This window comes from Haemaphysalis longicornis, unplaced genomic scaffold, assembly GCF_048455015.1.
Source record: "Haemaphysalis longicornis isolate Haplotype H1 unplaced genomic scaffold, Haemaphysalis longicornis Haplotype H1 scaffold_9, whole genome shotgun sequence".
Lineage (NCBI taxonomy): Eukaryota > Metazoa > Arthropoda > Arachnida > Ixodida > Ixodidae > Haemaphysalis > Haemaphysalis longicornis.
Window position 1 is genome coordinate 93,149,460 of NW_027526460.1, and position 12,950 is coordinate 93,162,409.

General features: G+C 44.0%; 1 protein-coding gene across 1 annotated transcript in view; it reads left to right on the forward strand.

Annotated features, from left to right (window-relative positions):
• The first annotated feature begins 12,208 nt into the window (after positions 1 to 12,208).
• Positions 12,209 to 12,950, forward strand: part of LOC144153310 (uncharacterized) — a 212,228-nt gene continuing 211,486 nt past the window's right edge. Inside the window, exon 1 of the mRNA XM_077684961.1 lies at positions 12,209 to 12,308. The gene's annotated coding sequence lies outside the window, so the exon portion shown is untranslated. The remainder of the gene's footprint in view (positions 12,309 to 12,950) is intronic.

A 12,950-nucleotide genomic window follows, 5' to 3' on the forward strand; every position in this document is an offset into this window, starting at 1 on the left:
ACCTCCAGGGGTACAAACAGGTATGGAGACATGTTTTCTGATCTATTCGCTTCACAAAATGTGACAGAAGCATGATAAAATCACAACAGCTTATTCAGATAGAGCAGATTTGGGGGAGCCAGTGTTTAAGCACCATTTCACAGCCAATTTGATATTAAAAATACGGGCCAACAAGTTAGAAACAACAACTTAAAAATATAGTGAGTAGCGCCAGTCGATCATGTGTCACATGTCCCAGAACAACCTGGTGTTGGAACAAAATAATGGTCATTCTTGCGCAAGATGTAAGTAGCACCGGTTTGCTGAGCATGAATTACGCTGTCGCAGTACAACTGTTGAGAGCTCAGGAAACTCTTGTGGTTGTTGCGACGTTAGACGCATGACAGCCATCCACGCAATTAGCAAACGGCAAATTCGAACACCCATATTCCACTGACAACTGACCACGGTGAACTGAAAATTCGCCACCTGCAAAATATCAGAAAATTAACTAAGACTAATCATTTTGCCTGAACCTGTGGTTTTTAATTCATGGAATCATTACAGCCTCAAAAACGTTGATGCTTATCGAAAGTTCTCACATCAGGAAGTCACATCCGAATGACAAAGGGAAATTCCCGGATAAGACATGGGCCAACATTCAGATGCTGTCGCCTATTTTCAGCTACTTAGTCATGATGATTACCATGTATGATACAGTGGGTCGAAGCTGGTGTTCAGTTGGTCGCAGCTAGTTTCTACCAACGGTCGGTTGGAGCCACCCTGCTATTACTATAATTAAGCTGGGAGACTGACCCAACTAGGACGTAGCGCTCCCAACTTAGCTCGGTTCTGGCATGAAAGGATTCCCGCTGACAACATACGGTCACTCAGGAGGAAGGGTTTGCGTGCGTTGCTTGCTGCAAGGATTATACTTCACAATTCACTTGCTTGCGAACGTAGGCCTATAGCTCATAGTATTTTAAATTATCTCGTCAAGTTCTGTATCAGCCAATTGGTACGTGAAAAAAAGAGGCTAAGAAGCGAGAAATTTGGAGCTGAATCTGGGTGTGCTGGCATTCTTACGCTAGGTAAAACATCCGAGTCTGGTTGCAGCAGTTGTGAAATGCGTTCTATTTTACAACCAACGAAGAAGTTCACATAAACTAATACGGCCTTCTACGTTTACGACTGCCTCCAAAAACACCAAAAATTTTCCATGGCTTCCATTTTTTATACTAGGTCTTCTGTGATGACATCGGAGTAGAACTTTTTTAAATAATTATCCAAGAACAACTCTTGTTTCGTCATTGAGCAGTCAGCACTTTTGCGTTAACTTCGGTGGAAGCAGAATGTTTGATCTGCCAAATTTATGCAATATTAAAAGGTAGGGGAACCTTTAATACTGTACGGCGGTGAAAGTTGTACCTGTACGTTGAGGATTTGCAGTCATTAGCAGACCAGTTTACCTTATTACCGTGCTGCCAAATTAAAGAGCGCATCACAAACTACTATCACTGTTGATTCAAATGTCCGTAAGAAACAGATCTAGTTGATATTTACTGGTGTGTTTAGGAACTGATCACGACCAGATTCCCTACTTGGATAATTTCTACCTAACAGTGGCTGAAATCAGTGACTACGTGGTTAGGCCGATGTGAGCGACGTATGCCCCTTAAATGGCAGTACGAAAGAGACATGGTGCTCTCAAGGTTTCTAATTTTCTAATAAATGTTTCAGGCCAAGCGCTTTCCCTGTTTCTTTACCGAATTCCAAATGTCTTGTAGGCCCTAAAAATGCTTACGTAGTGGCCATTTGCACAAAGCGTTCCATATTTTTTTCGAGCGCCGTCCGGTTGCGAACCATGGCCACAAGTGGCATCTTTTTCTTAAGGCACTGATCGTGTTAGGCACTAATTGCATATAAAGGAACACGTTTTGCCAAGGCTTAGGTTCGCCGCGCTTAATATCTGCTTTCGCAAGCTCCTAGAGATGTTTATTAACAGGCGCCTCATGCATATTACTAATATAATGAAAGCTTGCATTACTCCGGGGCAGTTTTTTTTTAATGGGCCTGCCCGTATTGACAGACTAATGCGCATTCGAACCTTTCGAGTACAAGCAACCCTGCATGTCTGTATTGTTCAACTTCGTAACAACTCATGACACACTATAGCGTCTTGGTATTCAGCTTTGTCTTTACATTTGGTGTCAATAGCAGCATGCTCAACACCATTCAGAACTAACTCTCCATCAGCTCATTCAAAATAAAGTTAGGCAACGTTTTATGCAAAACATACAAAGAGACGGCATATAGCTTACAGAGGTTTAGCTACTGACCGGTCATATTTTCAACGAATGTGAGCTACGCAGTGCTCTGAAGTCATGAATGTACCAAAAAAGACATTCTTTACCATTCATTCTTAAGAATGGCTTAAAAATGTCGTCCTCCTGTATGCTTCAAGACACAGTGCAAACATGAGCTACTACAATTTCGCAACTTCTTTTAATTTTTTGGCACAAAAATAAATTAGTTATGTACTCATGGAACACAAATCAGGGACTCGGAGTGACTTTTAGAAGCGAAGATTTTAATATAAATCCAATCCTACTCGACCCCTGAAAAGTGCGGTTCCGGACACACCACTTCCGCTTGTTGCAGACTTGTTGGTGGCAGCTGCATGCCTTTATGCCGAAGCCTGGTCACCAATCACATATCGCTACTTCCATGTTGAGTCCTAGTTGGTACCAACAGCTAGTATCATTAGTCTGCTACCAGCTTGCTGGCTCCAGCACCACATCAGCAGAGATTTCCTAGGACCAAATGATCCCCAACCTGCGCTCACCACATCCCATTTGGTACAAACTAAAGCTCCGTGGCGAACAAGCAAGAACAAGTACAGACAACCTGAAATATTAAGAGAGTTCTCTTTGAAGTTTGTAAAGCATCTCATGCAATGGACTAGCACGTGTCAGTTATGTGGTGGAACGTAGCTTACCGTACGAGGAAGTTCTAAAGCTCCATGAAAACACTGACACAACCCCATAATTATAATAATCCTACAGCCAGGGTTTAAGAAACCACCATAAAGCCAGAAAGAAGTTTTTTAGCCATAAAACGCATACACTGGGTTCGCTTGATTGCATTCCGGTGCTTCATTGGAACAGTGCCGCACAGACCACCCGGTCATTTATGAAGGCATTACATGAGCTGCCTAAATCATTCGCAGCTCCATACAATAAATTCGGCTAGAAAAATGTTCTTATTTGGTTAGCCCTTCTTCGCCATAATAAAATTAGTAGCGGAAGCTCGCTATAAACTAATCTTAATTCTGCACAAAAACTCACCAACCATACAGAATCGGCCAGATCTTTAACTAGCGTACACGGACGGCGATTTTTGTGTCTCATGACCATGAAGGAAAGAAAAGGTTAGGAGAGGCCCTGACGTCACATTTGTGAAGCCGCGCCCGCAATGTCAGAGTCCACTGAGCCCAGCATTCTTTCCCATTCTTCTTTATTGTTTAACATTTCATAACAGCTTCGCGGTACGGCCGACTTCCGAAAGCCAAAGGAGACGAAGGCAGCAGTGTTTGGATTCGTACAGAATGGTGGTCTTTGTGTGCTACGTCTCATCTGCGATGAATTTCACTCACGTGGATAAGCGGATGGAGTGGTTTCCAAGATTCCTCACTGCTGCGTGCCGGGTTGCCGGGCGCACCCGGAAAAACTTGTTGAAGCTACCAACGCGCACCTCTTCACCTGCGGACGGATAAGACAGAAAACGACTGCGCGGAATCGACGAGATATCGCCTTAAGAGAACGGAAACTAGGCTCACCGATGACGCCAATTAAACATGGGACGTTGCATTTAAAGGAACATTATACAACACAGGTAACGGCAGCAGAAGAAACGCTGCGAAATACGCTGTAGTGCACAGTCTGCAGACGTCGACGACGCCGTAGTGTTTGCGCTGTGTTGCCAGCTTAGCGAGGTAGCCACAGTCAAAGCGCCGTAAAAACTTGACCCAGGCATTTCGCCAGATTAAACCTTGCCAAAAGTAAAAAACACTGTCTATGGGCTTATTAAGAAAGACGTCACTTACTACACTTTTTTCAATGCATTGGCAAACTAGGGGCCTCTCTTGAGTATTCATTCCTCCATACTCATGACACCCTTAAGAAGGAACAGCCAAGCAAACGATGTTCCTAAGCTGTGAGCGGTTTCTGAGCGTGCACCTAATCTCGACATGTTTGCAACTTGGCGTCCGTTATTCGGCGCTGACGCATAAAATGTCGCCGCTCGCGCACGCTAGTGAACGTGCTTTTGAAGGCAAGTTGCGCTTGTAGTGAACACAGAGACAAAACGTACGCTTTCACGAGAAGACGGCGTCATTCCCGAAGCGCCCTTCCCCGTTTATCCGGAATTTGTTGTTGCATTCTGTGCTGTTCTATACATGTTTTTGTCTTGTTCAGAAGAAATCAGTTGTTAGTGTGCCATCTTCTCGTAAAAGCGTACGTTTTTCCCCCTGTCCGTCTGTGTTCACAACAAGCGCAACTTGCCTTCAAAAGCATGTTACACCAACTAGCCCGACATCACGCTTTACTGAGCTAGTGAATGATTTGGCCAACGGTACCCGTACGAATGCCCATCCTGTTAAACCCCCAACATCACATACTGCCTATCCTTTGGGCTTGCCCCTGCCAGCCAAACCCCATTCCTTCCTCCACCTTGGAGCAGTGGGAGTACGAGCTGACCAGCGCCCTTGTAGGGATGCAAGTCAACCTTTGTCTTGTGGAAAAGTGCTGCCATTACTCCCTGCTATCCGGACTAGGAAGGCCATCGGCAACAGCATTTTCCGTTCCAATAAACGTTTCTCCCCTTCTTTTCTACGCGAGAGGGCGTCAGTACGCTCCAATTTCAGATCGTTCACTTGCTTTTTAGAAAATAAATCTACGGTGCGATCCTGACTATCAAAAACAATCTAGTTTAAAAACGGCTAATATTTTCAGCATGAAAAGCTGAACTGTGTCTGTGTCATATTAATTCCAAGGTTTCTTACATTCTTGCTGATGTGTTCAGGCATAAGGCAGCGAACCTCAGTCCATACATCCGCTGAAATTCTTGACTAAGAAAAGCTAAGAGGACCACACTTGAGTCAGCTTGTACCAGCGAAATATTTGCAGCAAATACTTTCTTTGCAGAACTTTTCTGAGATCGAACGAAATACGATGTGTCCAATAATCCAAATACTTCACTGATGTGTGTTTTCCACCCGTCTTCTCGGCGCAGGTGTCTTGGTGTGCGTCGTGGACAGTGTCCTGGTAATCCAAACACTGCCGGAAAATTTGTGCACTCATATGGTGTATTCCAGAGTATCCTTCGGGCTGAGGAGGGGGAACAAGCAGCTTTACTACTCGGCTGAGAATGGTAAGGAACTTGCATCATTGTTTCTTGAAGAACCATATTGCCGATGGTCGCATGGTTTTTAGTAGTGTCCATAGCTTGACCAAGAATGCAACAGACGTCGTTGTCACAAAAAAATAACGTACGAGTAGCGAGCGATACTTGAATCGGGTGATAAGATGCACTACGGTTTGTTGAAAACATTTCCAGTTATCTCACTTGTAAGCAATATCAATGAACACATCTGCAGGTCGTTACTGAATAATGACAAGGCTTGTTTTCCTTCAGGTAGTTTAATCACCTTTCTGAAGTTGCTTCAACTAAAATCACGGAGGGCCTACGTAATGGCCACCTGAAAAGGTATTATTCATTTATTGATTGTTAAAATTGGGTGAGACATTTGTTCTGCTGTTCAGCGGAACAGCACAACACGCGTTTTTTTGCGGCCACTCTGCCCTGCAGCAATGGCACACCGTATTTTACAAAGCGCTAAAACGGGAAGGAAGGGTGACGAGACGTGTTACCCACGCGCGAACGCCGCGTCCTCGTCATGGCGCCGACTTAAATACGGGCATCGGCTCATTTCGTTTTTTCAAGTACTGGAGCACTTCCCTTGGCAACCAAGCTGAGAGAACGCGGTAGTTTTAGCGGATAGGAAATGGCAAGAGGAGACGTGCTTCCAATGGCGTCTCCTGGGCAACGTCGCGCTCTAAGCTTTCCTAGGAAACTTTCCCCGCCCTTTCTCGAATATGGTTTAGGTCTCTGCTCTTGAGCCGCCTGCTGTGGTGACAGGGAGAAAATGAAATTTTGCCGAAACGCTGAATCTATTGCTCACGCAGTATTAATTGCAATATGCAAGTTTCAAATTTTCAAGTTTCAAGTTTCAAGTTTCAAAGTTTCAAATTCAAATGCAGTTGCAACAAAAGTACCCTCCACTGTTTACATAGACGCCGAAAGTCTGCTTCTGCTGCCCAACGGTGGACTGCAGATTGTGACAACATATCTAGAACGAAGGAACTGAACATGCACTCGGATTATGACATCATAAGATTCAACAATTTTTATCACAGTAGAGAGCAAAAACGCTACACTATAAACAATATACATATGTCGGGCTTGTACGCTTTATACTGGATGGCAGTTGGCTGCGCGAAAGTAGATTAGATCCGAGAGAGAAGACAACAAATCGATGTGCGGGCCTTTTGTGACGACGATCGCTCATCAAAAAGCTAAACTAGTTCGCTCATTTGGTCAAAATTTTCTGTCATTTCAGTTTCACTTGCGATCAACTTTCACGGAGTGGAGCGGCTCATAATTTATTAGCACAACATTTAAGTTTATATAACCGCGGATAATCTTTGTTGGTATGCCTGCTACGAAGAGGTGGCCCAGGTTACATTGACACCTTTTTATATGCCTAAGCTGTATGTAAATAACACCCCCCCCCCTCTCTAGGTTAGTCGTCTCTTCCTCGTAGCTCCAAGCGTGGCTGTAATGGTAAGAAACACGTTCCTCCATTTATGTACGCCACTCAGACAATACATGGCTAGCTTAGGGTTTACAGCCGACGGTGGGATGGAGCCTAGTAGGAAACTTTGGAAAATTCAGAAGAGGCTACACTCTGAATGGCTGCAATATGAGCAGTGGGGAAAGTGGTAGGTATAAAATTTACATGCACGATTTTGATGCGGTAATATAGACCAGTTTTTAGAAAAGTGCTGCGCGTAAACTTCTAGAGTATCGCTCACCTAGGTAATTGAAATCCCAATGGGGCAAATCCATTTAATAAAATTTACAAACGCCAAACAGGGTTGGCACTTGGCCAGGCCTAGATTTGTTCACCGAGCTTGAGAAAAAGAATTCAGGCTTGAGGAAGCGAGGCTTTGGGTCTCATGCCACCATCATAATTTCCAAAAGGAAATACGAAATTGTCAACAAAGTACGACGGAAAACGTCTCTTAACAACGTCTCTTAACGGCAAGCCCAGATATCCATTTAATGGTTTGCGGCACTGCTTACGGCAGCTTTGCGCCAAACATCTGCGAAAGGTCGCCCTGAATTGGCCACTTATAGGGTGTATTCTTGACGCCTTTTGGGCCAAGCCACAACAGACTGGGATTCTATATCCTGCCGCATTCACTGTCCGAGCCCTTATTGAGCTTCCCCTAAGTTTATTGTTTATTGTTTATTGGGTGGTGCCCACCAACAGCACTAGGCCTTCTTGGGTGGTGCACACAAAAGGGACAGGGCGGCACACAGATCAACAAACGGTAAAACATGGAGACTGGTTATGAAGTGCAGGGGTCACAAAGTACATAGTACCACCGCACACGCGCGTGATCGCAGGCACGCACACGCACTCACACACACATAAGCACGCACGCATGCGCGCACGCACACACACACACACACACACACACACACACACACACACACACACACACACACACGCACACACACACACACACACACACACACACACTCAATTTATACATTTAAGGAATTAAGATTACAGTCGGGTACATTAGCACGCGCTGAGACAGGGCTTGTGACAGGGTATACTACAAAGTACATTGGCATACACGCAAGTTCAGTACAATCCACCGTCGTAACTTACTGGGGAACATTTGTACTGGAAATAAGTACATATAAAGCAAAATTTATATGTATGCACGGCCTATACGCTCGTGAGTGCAAACAAAACATACATACACGCATGCCCACGCGGGTGCATGTGAAGGTAAACAAGTGCAGGCAAATGCGCACGTGCATGCATGCACACACCGTGCGGACACACATACATAGGTACACGGGAGTATGTGTACGGCAAACGGTGCAAGTGTAGAAAATGGGAAGGGAACGGAAAACACGAACACAAGATAACTTCTATACCATACTGAATGGGCAACAGCGGCTTCAAATACATGCATTCTTCAGGGCGCGTTTAAAAGAGTTAACATTGCCGGAAAAGACGTCCAAAGATGCACGAAAGTCATCATTATACACGCGTTGCACACGGCACACTGGAGACAGCATCTCTGAGGTGGTCACATCAAAGCAAAGGTGGGGGCGGAGAGCTCGAATTGGTGCTCTTAGCTGAACAGAGCTCACTAATTTCGGGGTGTCGAATCTGGAGTGGATACACTTGAACAAAAACACTAAATCGCGGTTTGTGCGTCTAGTTTGAAGTTCTTCGAGGTTCAGCCGCTTGATGACATCCCTGTAAGCGCATTTCTCGTGTAGGGTGTAGCGGCGAGAGAAGATGCGCGTGAACCTTTTCTGAACCCTTTCCAAGCGCAAAGACGACGACGCACTCATGCAGTTCCAGACTGTCCATGCAAACTCCAGCTTTGGGAGTACAAGGGCTTTGTACAGAGCAAGGAAACACGAACCTCCTGAGAAGTCCCTTGTTGCACGAGAGATAGCGCCCAAAGTCCGAAGAGATGAGCGTGCGAGGTAGTTGACATGCGGTGTGAATCGTAGTTTCGAATCCATCAGAACGCCCAAATCACGTGTTTAGCTTACTCTTCTTATCGTCAGAGAGTCGAGGTGGTATGGGAAGGTTAAAGGAGAGGTTTTTCGAGTGTATGTAATTGTAACGGTCTTCAATGGATTCAAATCTAAGTAGTTAGTTTTGCACCAGAGGGAGATTGCTTGTACGTCGCGTTGAAGCTGGGCGCAGTCCGCCTGTGATCCCACTGCGCGATAGAGTTTCATGTCGTCTGCAAACTGCAATAGAGATTAATGCTTTATAATTAACTGCACATCATTCACAAATAAGTTAAACAATAAAGGACCGAGAATAGAGCCCTGGGGAACCCCGGACGGTACAGTGAAGCTGCGAGACTTAGCACCAGCGTACTGAACAAAGTTTGTTCTCTGTTTGAGGTAGGTTGCAAACCACTCGCAGAAAGCAGGAGCCAAGCCATAAGCAGACAGTTTGCGAAGGAGCAAATCATGCTCGTGCTAGAACTCTACTCAGACAGCTTATTCGCATCTCTTGCAGGGGAAGCTTTTGATGCAGCTCTAAATCACACGTCTCAGAGGGGCATACCGTTCCTCAGTGAAATTGAAATGAGCGGGTTCTCTAAACTGGACAAAGAAAATTTTCTTCAAGAGTTCTTTACCGCAACCACGGAGTGGATGATGGAAACTCAACAGGATGGCCTGGCTTACATCCACGTTCCAGAAGTTATTCCGGGCGGCACGTTTCAGCAAATCGTAAAGGCAAGTTGTTTTCCGGATGCACAATGATGATGACAAACGACACTAATGTGCTGAACGTGATTGAAATAATGCAATAGGAAGATTTGTTTTGTTGCCTCGAGCGCTAGTATCGTGTGCTGCTTACGGAAAAAATTTTCCAGGATTGAAAGCAGGATAACCTGACACACATCTATCTCCGTAATAAGCACACTGTGTCACGTTTAGTGGTAAACAAATAATAAAAAAATATCATGTGAAAGAGCAGTATGCCCATACTGTGTCTGTGTTTAAACCGTGAAACCTATCAGCAATCGGAACAGAAATCCAGTTTTTTGAATAGTTGTTCCTGCGCACTTTGCGTTTGCTGGCCTTGCGCCAATAAAGAGTCAATAATGGATCGACCAGACAACCAGTTTTTATCTCGCTCATCAATTACGTAATGCCTACGTAAGTGTTTGGTCTGAAAGTTATTGGCTGGGTTTCTAGTCGTTGTGGTTTCATAGCGAGTAAAATATCAGGTACCATTATGCCTGCGTAAGTGCTTGGTCTCAGTCTTCGGCTGGATTTGGGGTCGTTGTGGTTCATAGGAAAAAAATTCAGTAGGAAGGCTTTTTCGTCTGCCGTCCGAAACTCTGGACCTAACTTGCATTTTCTATGGCAATCTCAAATTAAAAAAAAGTACGTAAGCAGCGGAAGCATGAATGGGACACGCGTTGAAGACAAGCTTCATGCTGCAAAACCGAAATTTGCAAACCGAAAACCGAAAACCCATTGAAGTAGGTCGACGTTATTCCATAGACTGAGAGCACGGTACAGTAGTAATTCAAACACACCAAGCAGCGTGAGGTGTGGAGGGTGGCTTTCTTTCTTCCTTTCTTTAACGTACTGTTCCAATTCGTAGAACAAAATTCAACCAGACACTCACTTTTCCCAGAATTCACGCACACATTTCACTAAACACAACGCTTTCTCAAAAGTGCGTTTCCGACATGATTCCTGGTAGTGGCATTTTGAGGACTGTCGCAGCAGCACTGTTATGCTTGGAAGCTTCCAGAATCCTCGTTGTGATCTGCGATAATGACCGTCACATTGGATCCGTAGCGTTCTTTCTCGGGTATCCCCGCAGGCCCAACTGTGCTTATTGACAGAGTTAACAAATTAATCCCTCATAATAGCATGGAGATAATTCGTCAAAGCGAATTTTAAATAACCGCAAAATACAAAATCAAAATTGTAATAAACTAATAAAATCGACCCACTTTCTTTAGCCGTACATCTCATGCTGCTGAAACCCGCACACCTCCTTTCAGATGACGCTATGTATCCACAGAAACACCTTTCTTAATGTACCATGTTAGCTTATTGCAGACTGATTATCACGCATAGCTGGTTTCCATCTTTTAGTAACGCCGTTATCGTCTATGACGGCCACCGTCCTTTTTACATCAGAAGGACCCCAAGTGTTACAGTGTGCGATACTTTAGTATTTCTTACGTCTCCTCGTCATTTCAATATACAAATGCTGACACATTTTTTGTCAGCCGGTACGATTGAGATGAAGCCTTGCCGCAATAAACGTCTTGCCTAATGGGACGAGTTTTTTGTTGCTTTACCTATTTACCTGGAGTTCGTTAATACCCACGAACCTCTTTTTTTGTAGCCACGTTACCAAATTTTGTTGTTTTGCAGTCATTGTATTTATGTGGTGATATTTGTGACTTGTAAATAAATCAATGGAAGCTGACAATATTACCTGCACAGTACCTCACGGCCCCTGTACAAAAAAAAACCCAACGTATTTAAAATCATTCACCAAACAATTGTGGAGGTCGTCCAGTTCCTTGGAAATATATTTAAAAGAATCGCGTCAATGTTACACCTTATAAAGTCCCAGAATAATGCTCATCTTCGTCTGCCCTGTGTTCCTATCCTTCACTGCCTGCAGGCCTTGTATGCAAAGTCCATCGGCTGTTTTGTGGCATTCCCACCATGCCTCCCAGTGGGCCCGTGACTTCCAATTAGAGTGGATAGCAGAACCGTTCCCTCTTCTTTCAATGCTTCTCCTAATGCAGTTGCTTCGCCCAATGCAACTGCAAACACGCAGTCCCGCATCACGCACGCCACTTAAGCTATCACACGTCAGAACTGGCTGGCATACAGCGACGGTGTTTGAGTCGTATATTGCAAAAACTGTTATCGCGACCTCTACTCTGGTGGTGTCACTTTCTACGGTGAGAAACATTGGCTAAACCGATTGGCGAAACTGTGAATTCTATCAAATTTTCTTCTTTGGCGCTCATATTATGGGAGAAACAAATGCAAAACCTGCGTTGGGGGTCACTTAACATATTGATGCAAGTGTGCAGCCTAAAAAACATATGCACATTATAAAAAAGACTGTCTTTTTCTCTGCAGCTGCAGTATAATAAATTATTCTGTTGCTGTGAATAAGACTACCATCGGTAAAATATACTTGACCTGAAAAGAAGAAACGGTATAACGAAACTCATAGTAGCAATCAAAGAATTAATCTGCAGTGGGCACGGAAAGCACACTCCTTATTTTTGAAAAAAAGGATCAATTTATTTAAAGTATGGTGTTTTTATTTTGCAGGCAACATGGGAGTATCTTTCAAGCCTTGAACTAAAACCAGGGCTTATTGTGGGCTTCAACTACGAAATCGAACAAAGTGCAGAGCTGGTGAAAGAATTGACAGGGTAGGTTGATAAAAGTTGTGGAGCGAACGGAATAACGTTTTTGTTTCCACGAAACATGTTTGTCTCGAACATTGCTGCAGTTACCTCTTGCTTCGTTTTAAACGCGATGATTTTATTATAAACTTTTATATGTTATAATAAAAACGGGCTTGAGATATCAAAAAGCGGAGTTTTACATTGGTAGAAAAAACAACAAAGTAAGTTTTTCTTCAATATTTTTAATTACTCTACTTTCGACGGTGAGGTTGCAATGAGTCTAACCCATTTATATTTTTAAGTTAGAACGTCTAGTTTTATAGAAAACTATACTTCAGCGTACAGGATAGTTTAACTGAGATATCGCCACCTGCAGCGTTCATTATAGCTGTGCAATAAAAGTCTTGCCTAATCTGACGAGTTTTTTCTTGCTTTACCTATTTACCTGGAGTTCATTGATACCCACGAACCCGCTGCTGATTCCTCTTAAACCCCAACTCTTCTGTGCCAATATTTCGGGTTCACAATTTTTATGCACGGCTCTATTCATCTCACGTTTACTAGATATTAAAGGTTGAAATGATTAGGCAGTGCGCTGCAACGTGCTGCCTCCTACTCAATATTTTTGCTGCGTGCGGCCGTGTTTTAACCCTACTCGAACCGAGA